At 50.6% G+C, this 9,141-nt stretch overlaps 1 protein-coding gene across 1 annotated transcript in view; it reads left to right on the top strand.

Moving 5' to 3' along the window:
• The first annotated feature begins 1,621 nt into the window (after positions 1–1,621).
• LOC130158821 (rho GTPase-activating protein 20-like) overlaps positions 1,622–9,141 on the top strand; it is a 39,716-nt gene continuing 32,196 nt past the window's right edge. Inside the window, exon 1 of the mRNA XM_056359881.1 lies at positions 1,622–1,770. The gene's annotated coding sequence lies outside the window, so the exon portion shown is untranslated. The remainder of the gene's footprint in view (positions 1,771–9,141) is intronic.

The raw sequence follows: 9,141 nt of genomic DNA, 5'->3' as shown, positions 1-9,141 counted from the left end.
TCACCAGAGAGGATCTGATAGCACTTCTCAGAGTGACACAACTGTGAAAGTATCCACCCTTGGTATGTGTTTACCTTGAAATAGTCTCTCAAGCGGCTTCTTTCTCAACACAAATAGACTTCCCCACATAGACAAAAATACCTGCTGTGCAAGTAGAAATCTTTCTAAAGGAAAGTTCCTACAGAACAACAACAACAAAAAACATTTTTAAAAAGGGAGAGGAGGCAGGGAGGGAATACACTTGGCCTCTGTTGCTTCTCCTGCCTTCTCAGTGATAAACAGTCCCAGATTATTTCAGCCTGTGAGACAGCCACCCAGGCAGATCCCACTTTAAGCAGCGCCAGTAATGCAGGACAGCAAGGAGTTTGCGCTGTTTTCTGAGGGCTTTTACATACCTCTCTATTCTGTTTATGATGGCAAAACATTCCCACAACAGGAGCTTTAAAAACCTTGGAGTAAGAACACAGTGCCTGCTGGCTTTTGCTGCACAGTCACTCTTAACTTTCAATAGGACTCAAGTCCCTACTCAGGGGGCTCTTTCAAAAAATTTCAGCCCTGTACATTACAGCAACACTAACAAATAACTTCATGATAACATCTATTAGCACAATTGCATTAACTGGCTTCCTTGCAGAAAGCTCAAGGAAGAGGTCAAACAAATACAGTAAGGGTGGCAAGCCAGGTTTTCCCAAAATGGGATAGCAACTCTCCTCCTAGAGAGCGAGCAAGGATCAGGGAAAGATCACAACGTGCAGAGACAATGGCTGCAGTTAGATGGTCCCAAATACTCTGGCGCATACTGCCCAGCTGGAACCAGGCTCTTCCTCCCAAAGGAGCAGACGGACTGCTAAACTGGACTAGATTTTGGGGGGTTTTCTACGGAACTGGATGTAAAGAATGACACAGACATAGGCATAAGCAAAGTGGGAAGCTCGTTGCTTTTAGGAGAAGTTGGAAACCTGTGTGGGCACATACATTGCTGATAGCTGGGGTAGGTAGGAAGTGGTGGGAATGTGACTTCACAAGTTGCTTTCATGCCCCCTTGCTCAGGTGCACTGACGTGCAGAACAGCCGCCCTCCGCAGCAAGAGCGGGACCGTCTGGGTCCTGCCAGCTCTTGGCCGCGTCCGCCCGGAGAAGCCGCCTTCCGGCAGGACCTCCGGGGCCGCGCGTCCCCGTGCAGAGCCCCTCAGCCTGCTCCTGGGCAATGCCGCCGCGGAAAGCGAGGCTCCGCGCCACCGAGGGCAGCGAGCAGAGACACCCAGTCCCCTCCCACCCCCGCTCCCGCGCCCCGGCCGCTTTGCTTTGCGCTCTCCCAGCATTTATCCCCCCCCCCCCCATGCGGCGCCTCCCGGGGGAGGCCCAGGCGGAAAGCGCCGGCTGAGCTGGCGGCCTGGGGCTGCCGCTGCCCCGCCGCACACTGGGCCGTGCCCCCCGCCCAGCAGGGGCGGGCTGGCGCCGACGGGGCACTCGGTCCGGCCCCCCCGCTCCCGACGGCGCCGGAGCAGAGCCACTGCCGCCCTGCGCCGGTAGGGGGCGCCGCCGCGCGGCCCCGCCCCTGACCCGCGCCCAGCCAATGGCCGGCGGGGCAGAGCCGCCCCGCTCGCAGCGGCCCGCCCCTCCCCTCCCGGCCGGCCGGGCCGCCGGCCCCGCGCCCAGCGCCGAGACCACTCGTCGGCCGCCGACAGCCATGCGCCGGGCCGCGCCCGGGCTGCGGGCATGACAGCGCGCCCGCGCCCCCAGCTGCGCCGCGGGCTCCGCGCGGAGCCAGGCAAGTACCGCGGCGGGGCCGCCCCGCTTCCTCCCGGGGCTGCGCTGCGGGGGGGCTCTGCCGCTGGGCCCCCGGGGGCTGCGTTCCGGGGAGGGGTGTCTCTCCGCCCCCTTCCTCCGGTGTGCCCGCGTGTCCCCCCCGCGGCCCGGCGGCTGGGTGCATGTGCCGGTGCCGCGCGGCTCAGGCGCTGGCGCGGCGGAGCGGGGGCTGTGCGGAGCCGGGGCCGCGGGGCAGGTGCTGGGGAGCATCGGCTGCAGCCCGGCGGCCGACGGAGGGGCCCGGTTTCCTCCCTGCGAAAGGGCAGTGGGCTGGGGGCGTCGCGGTGTCGGGCCAGGTCGGGGGGAGTGACCCGGGGGGGGGGGGGGGCGTGCCGCAGGGGGCCCGGGGGCTGCCCAGCCTCGAGCGCGACCCCTCGGTCGCTTTCCCAGAGGGGCGGCAGCATCGCGGCGCTTTCGCATCCCGCTGCAGTGCTAGGAAACCTGCCAAATGCATGTCACTGCATTCGTGTCGGGACACGGCGACAGGCAAAGCAGTCCTCAGCTCCTCTCCTACCGCCTCGTGGTTTTAGATGGCCAGGAGAGGCTGCAGTCTCTGGAGGAGGTGAAGCATGTGGCAGGGCAGGGAGCGCGCTGCTGGGGAAGGGATGCTCAGTCTGCCGAATGGCAGCTGCCCTGGGTAATTTTTTTAAATTCAACAGAACAAACAATAGAATATCGTATTAGCATGGGGTTAGCCTGAAAGAATGGAAAATAAAGAGGGAAAGCTGTAAGCATTATTCAAAACACTAGTTTGAAATTCTCAGACAAATCATCCAAAACAAACAGTAGCTGAGCAGAGCTATTTTCTTTGCAGGGAGTTTCCACTGGAATAAATAGCAAGTCCTGTTAAAAAAAAATATATAAAAAAAATCTGCGACTAGTTGTAAATACTTATAGTGCTTGCCAGGGCTGGAGGATGCCCACAACCAGAGACATCCTTCTGATCCAGATTGGTGTTGTATTGCAGCTTTTGCTGCCAGTTATTTAGAGATGCTTGCCGTTTTTACCTATGGGCCCTACCTAAGAAAGAGGTGTCTGGTTTTCCCTTTACCTTCCCATCTTCTGCATTTAGAACATTCCCTAACATTCTTTTTCCTAACCAGACCTCTGTCTGCTGATGCCTTTATGCAACATAGACACAGCGTTGCTGTGATGTGCCAACTCTATGGTACCTGCAGAGATGGAAAATGAGAGCCTTTAACAGTATGTTTGTTGCCTCAATGTTACAGCCGGTCGCGGGCTTGCGCAGGAGCTGCACAGCTTCTGCAGGAGCATGGAGCTCCTACATGGAGTGTATTCCTTGGGATGCACAGAGGCACCAGGCACTGCACCTTAGCCTTCCCAGTGATTTCATCAAGGACCTGGTCATTAGTTTGTCCAGCATGACTTTAAGCTAATTAAGCCACTGGTAGTTGATAGCATATGTATACATGGCAGCGTTCCTCATCATGGGACAGCTGCCCGGTGACTTGCTGAGACCTGGCACAGCTCATGCCCAGCTGCAGGGAAGTTCCTGGGTACATTTCCTGGGCCCCTGGGCTGGTGCTCTCCAGGGCACACGTAAAGAGAAGTAAAGCATTTAGTTTGTGAGCCAGAGAGAAAGTGGTCAGGTGGACGTTTTGATACGCATGGGCCTTTTAAACCTTCTCCCAGAGGTCTGCAACTAAATAGTTTTCTCAAAAATCTCACTGCCTCTAGCTTGGTTGGGAAGCCTATTTATTTAACGCCCTCTAGTGATGTTTTAAAAATTAACGTAGATTCCAAAGAAAGCAAATATTGAAGTTTGTTGGCTTAAAAAGATTTAAATTTTCTGAGAGTCAGCTGCTTCAGGGAATCCCTGCCAAACACAATACCACACTTTGGATGGGTGCATAACCTGATTTTGGATAGGTGTCTCTAGCCATGCGGCCATAATGATGGTCTCTGCCTCCCCTGCAGACCCTCAGAGCTGCTCGGTGAAGGTCCTTCTGTCAACAGCACTGGACACAGTTCCTTTCTCTTGACCTGTCTTTAAGTGCTGCTGCACTTTAGGTTTTGGCTGAATGCACATGTAGATCGCTTAATGTGGCTCTGGTCTAGGTGAGATTGGCATTCGCAGAAGAGACCGTTTATGCTTCTTGGTGCTTCACCTTTGTTCGTTGTAACTCAGCTAGGCTGGCCCCAAAAGTGGGAAGTGTGTGCCCTTGTCTTTGCAGAGGAGCTAGCTCTGGGTGCTGGAACTCTTCTAGATTGTAACCAGGGGATGTGAATCGAGCATCAGCATAGTTGGACTGGTTTTACTTCATAGGTATGGGAGATGTCAAGGAGTGTACCATTGATACCATTTCTCTTAATTAGCCTGAAGGTGTAGTGGATGTTTGTTCTTCCTGACTAGCCATGGGGGATCTCAGATCCTCTCCTGCTTGTGATATGGAAGATCCTGATTTGTGGCTCTGATGCAGGGATCCTTCTTGTGGATCCTTCCCTCGTCCCCCATGTGCAGCGTTTCACCAGCACACCATATTCCACCTTCCTGCCTGCCATAGGTTCACCACCTGCTGCTGTTCCACCCTCTGTCACGCCAACACCCTCACAAACACCTCAGGCTCCTCTATTTGTTCTGTTCACCTTCATCCACATATTACTCTACCACCCTTGCCAGTGCTGCCATCACAGCAAGTAGCACCCCAGCAGATCCAAATACACACCCCTCCAAAAACACCCACAGCAGCACTCAGCCACTCAGGCTGTTATGCGCCGGTGTTCTGCCTACAGTGTACAGTCAGAGCTACATCGGGTGGCACCCGTCTCAAACGAACACCCCAGCAGCCTCCGGAGCACCGGCAGCACATCACCCACTTCGCAGCTCTGCTCAGGAGGCAGCCTGTATCCTCCGGCTGGGTGCTGGCATGCAGAGGTCATCTAGAGGGGGTTCTAAAGTATGGTACGTATCTGATCTGTATGGCTGGTTTCTCTCTTAAGACAGGAAACCTGCCTTGCTAGCTCCCAACCTCTCCATGTGCTCCTGGTTAGGGACCTGGCATCTCCTTGGGAGATTCTCTTTGACTTGTCTGTGAAACTGTCATCGATGTGAGGACTTAGGCCTAGTAGAGCGAATAGCAAGTCTGCTTAACAGCACCTTCTCTGTTTCAGCGAGTCTGAGACTGTGGTGTCACTGTCATTAAAAAAACTAACCAAAGAAACCAAAACCAAAACAAAAAACAATAAACCCCACTTCTGCTCCTCTTCCATTTCTCTGCATTTTCTCCTGAGGGATCTTAGAGCTGGGGGAAAAAGGACTGGTGCAGGGCTGGGTGCACAGGGGACCAACCCCTCTCCTGTCACCACAGTCCTGCCTGCCTTGTGTTCCCCTGAGAGCAAATAGCAGAACAGATGAGGACATGGAAGTTTCCAAAACCTGACACCCATAGTTAGCCCCTCTGAAAACAGGTAGGGTGGAGTTCGGCTTGTGGCATGCGAGAGAGAAACTGAAGCAAAACAGGATGTTTTTTTGTGATTTAAAACTTATTTTTCATAATTCCAATTGAAAGGCTTGGTTTGGTTTTGAAGTTGTCTGCCGCATTTATTGGGAAATTTATCAGCCAAGGAGCTTTGTGCGTATATGTGTGTGTATGCAGATGTGTATGTGTACATGTGCTTGCATAGGGAGAGCAAATGAAGAGGCTAGTGTTCAGCCTCAGGACAGTTTTCTACCTGAAAAGTAGTAAAACCAATAGGAATTAACAGCTAAGTGATGGAAAATACAAATTCCATCTATGTAGCTCTTCTGTAAATCTTGCTGGACAATTGTTTTCTGCTCTGAACACCTCAAAATTGGAAAAATTCTGTCAAATCGTAAAGTATTTATCAAATATTTATCAAAGACCCGCAAAAACACTCATGACTGGAGGTATTAGTTTGCACATAAACATGTGTTAAACCCCAGTAATGGGAAAAGAGGTGGAAGAGGCAGATGAGGAAGCTTTTGGGGTCATCTGTACCCCATAATGTGTCTTGTATTTGGCCTAGTTTCTGCCAATACGGTTTTCACACTGGTTCCTGTATAGGTTAAGGCAAAAGTGAGAAAGAAATACTGGGAGAAATGAAGGTGGGGAATAATGTATGAATCAGAATAAGTATCTTTAAATATGATGTTTCTTGGAGTTTTCCACTGCCTGCCCCTTCAGGCTGCACCAGAAATAGAGGCAGAGAGTGACATCTCCGAAAAACCCCAGGGCCACCTGCTGTCCCCACGGCCGGCGCAGGCTGGTGCTCCAGGAGGAGGTGCTACCTATGTTGAGGTGGCTCCTTTCTGTCCCCTCTCTGTCCCAGACTGTGCCCTTGCACTGGCTAGGAAGAGTCTTGCTCTCTAGCCTTTGGTTCTTTGGAGATGCTGTGCCCGCTCTCACAAAGCCTAGCCTCCGCAAAGCACTGGCATGTTGTTGTTGACCGCGGTGGCACACAACAGCTTCTGCCTTGTTCCCATCGCTGCTTCTCCTTGGCTCATCTGTGAGTTTCTGTGGTAGCTTGTGGCAGTCGTTCCTGGGAATAATTAGAACAGCCTTATATAAGGAAATTAATGTGAATAGTTTGATTCCACTGCTTATCTTTTTCCACCTCTTGTGGCATCAAAGAACAGGGACATGTTCTTTAAGGCCACATGACTTGACTTGCATTGGGTCATTGGCAAGAACATTTTTGCTGTAAGAATGTGCATATTTCTTTGTTAGGCTCGCTTGGCAATCTGGCCTCTGGGTTATTCGATCTCTGAGCATTCATCCTCCATGATTAGCTCCTCTCCTTCCCTTTGCAGTCTGCTGGCAGCTCCTCAGGCTGTGTTTTCAGACCCCTCCTTCACACCTTCTTTTTTTGCATGGCTCAGCTTACAGAATGCTGCTTCTGCCAGCCTTTCCATTCTCAACTTTTGCCCAGCTGCTCAGCAGTTTCTCTCTTGGCCTCTGTCACTGTTCAACCCTTAATGCTTTGCTGCAACTCCAAAAACTGGCAAAAAAGTGCAATTGTTTAAGCCAAAGTCTACTTTTACTTGCCCAACTTGTGTAACTTTAGACTTGCAGCTCCAATGAAATTCACAATGTTTGGATCCTCACTTGAGGCTGGGATGCCTATTTTTCATTTCCATCAACTGTAAAATTCTGTGGGATTTAATCCTACAATTTAGCACAAAGCTATCGTGAGCTTGAGGACGAGTTTGGCGGTGAATGTTACTTAATGAGTGTGTTACCCCTCCTGATGCTAACAGACAGATGAGCAAGCAACAGAAAGAGGAAGATGCCTTTCATGGCATGTGTGCTGGCGGAGGTGCTGTTGATTAACCCATTTTTCAGCCAGCCAGCTCTGAGAATGCCATTTAACAGACCAGAGTCTGTATAATGCTAACAGGATGCTTCTAAGGCATAAAGGGATTAATGTTAAGCTCTAATGAAATCCAGATGCACAGAGCTTGCTTCTTTTCAAGGTCTTTTCCATGGCCAAGCTGCAAATAAAATTATTTTATCATTGTAAATAGATAATAAGAAACACCAGACTTGCAATGTGCACCAGGTATTTAATTGACAGGTAGCGAAGGCTGCTGGCAGCTGCCTGGGGGAGAGGATGGGGTCACCCACTGATCCTCTGCCTGTAACATCATTTGTAAGGTGGAATGTGGGACCTTTCTTGGGGAGCACAGTTTGTGCACGTTTGCATTGGGGCGGGGGGAAGCTGGCTTGAAAACAAGCCTGCTGCTGTCCCTGAAGGAAAGCCGAGGCAGGTAGAGAGGGGGGAGCGCCTGGCTGGTCCCTGCCGGGGCGGTGTTGGTGGACCACCAGCAGCTTGGCGACTTGCATTGACTATGGGTCCAGGGAGAGGATAGGATTCATACCATGGCGTTCAGGTGGATCTGTGCTGCCTGCCTCATGGACCTGAGGTGTTCTTGCCTCATAAACTCTTTGTGGTTTACACTTTCTCTTCCTGGTGCAGTTTATATCTTCCTGTATCACACACTGAGCATGGGTGCTGTGCATTTCATGCACCGGTAGTTACTGGGGTCCCTAGTGGGGGCTGGCCCACACATTCGAGCTCAGAGTCCCTGCTCTGGAAAGGCTGAAGTAATTCTGTAGCTGGGCAGACCCAGCTGTCTATGGCTTTTTAATTTTTAATATGGCAGGAGGAGGAGTTTTGAACCAGGAGAAGGGAAGGGGGTTATTTTAAAGACAGGAAGGAATGTGTTACATTTTTCTGTTCCTCAGGTTTGGCTCCTCTGCAAGTTTTTCCTTTTGCCAGGGCTCCATTCAGTGAACTATTTACTTGCATTTTTAAAGAAAGAGCATGGTTCTTCATTTACTTTGGCCTCAGTGATGAATATTTATACTGTAAAACTCCACAAGTTCCCTTCCAATTATATACATGCATCCAGCTTTATATCAGAAACTTCTACCCCAAAGTACAAGCCTGAATTAAATGGTTTAAAGGGCTTTATCTAAGTGATGCCCCCACTGTTTTCCCACGAGTCTTGTCATGAGTCATCCCGTAATTGTTTGATGCTATGCTCATAATCAGAGCATGCCACAGCTTGATGCTAGAGACCATACGTGTGTGTAGAGCTATGCAGGGGTTTCCTTTGGAGCTATAGAGGCAACAAGTCCTCGCGAGAGGTTCCTGGCTTTCAGCATTGGTTCAAAGGAAGGAAAGGGATGAGGAAACAGTCCCACTATAAAATTCTATCAGAACATATAGGGGGAATCTGTTGCAGTGGGTTTTCCCCGTGGCAATAAGCACTGCAGGAAAATCCCAACAGGTGGCAGCTCTTTGTTCTAATCCACTGTCAGTAAATATTTCAAATTTAGTCAGCCATGGACACCAGAATTGCAGCCAAACTGTCAGAAAGAAAGGTGAAGAAATGTTACAAAACAAGGTTTTACTTTTGGCCTCCTGTGCTAGTACTAAAGGGGGGTGTCCTTCCTTTGGCAACTGTTAGTTTCTTGCCAGGCCAGAAGCACAAAGTACGTAAGTATTTCTAAATCAACATCAATATTTATTGATCAATTAGCAATTTGCTGTGCTGTGCTGGCTACAGAGAAGAGACTTGCATTTGTGTGAGCCATAGTTTTTCAAACTGTTATCAATGCCAAAAAGACTTTGTCCAAGTGCATTCTTCAGATGTTCAGCGCCTGAGCCTGTTGAAGGTGATGGCTAATATTCATCCTCACTAGCAGTGTTTTTCTTGCAGTGCTTTTTTTGCTGTCCCAGAATACACAGACATGCTCCTGCTGACCCTTCAGATTTGCAGGGAAAAGACCACCCATGGATGTTTTCAGCAGCAGTTGCCCATAATTTTCACAGATTCTGTCTATCA

Source organism: Falco biarmicus, chromosome 14, assembly GCF_023638135.1.
Source record: "Falco biarmicus isolate bFalBia1 chromosome 14, bFalBia1.pri, whole genome shotgun sequence".
Lineage (NCBI taxonomy): Eukaryota > Metazoa > Chordata > Aves > Falconiformes > Falconidae > Falco > Falco biarmicus.
This window is presented reverse-complemented; position numbering and strand designations above follow the sequence as displayed.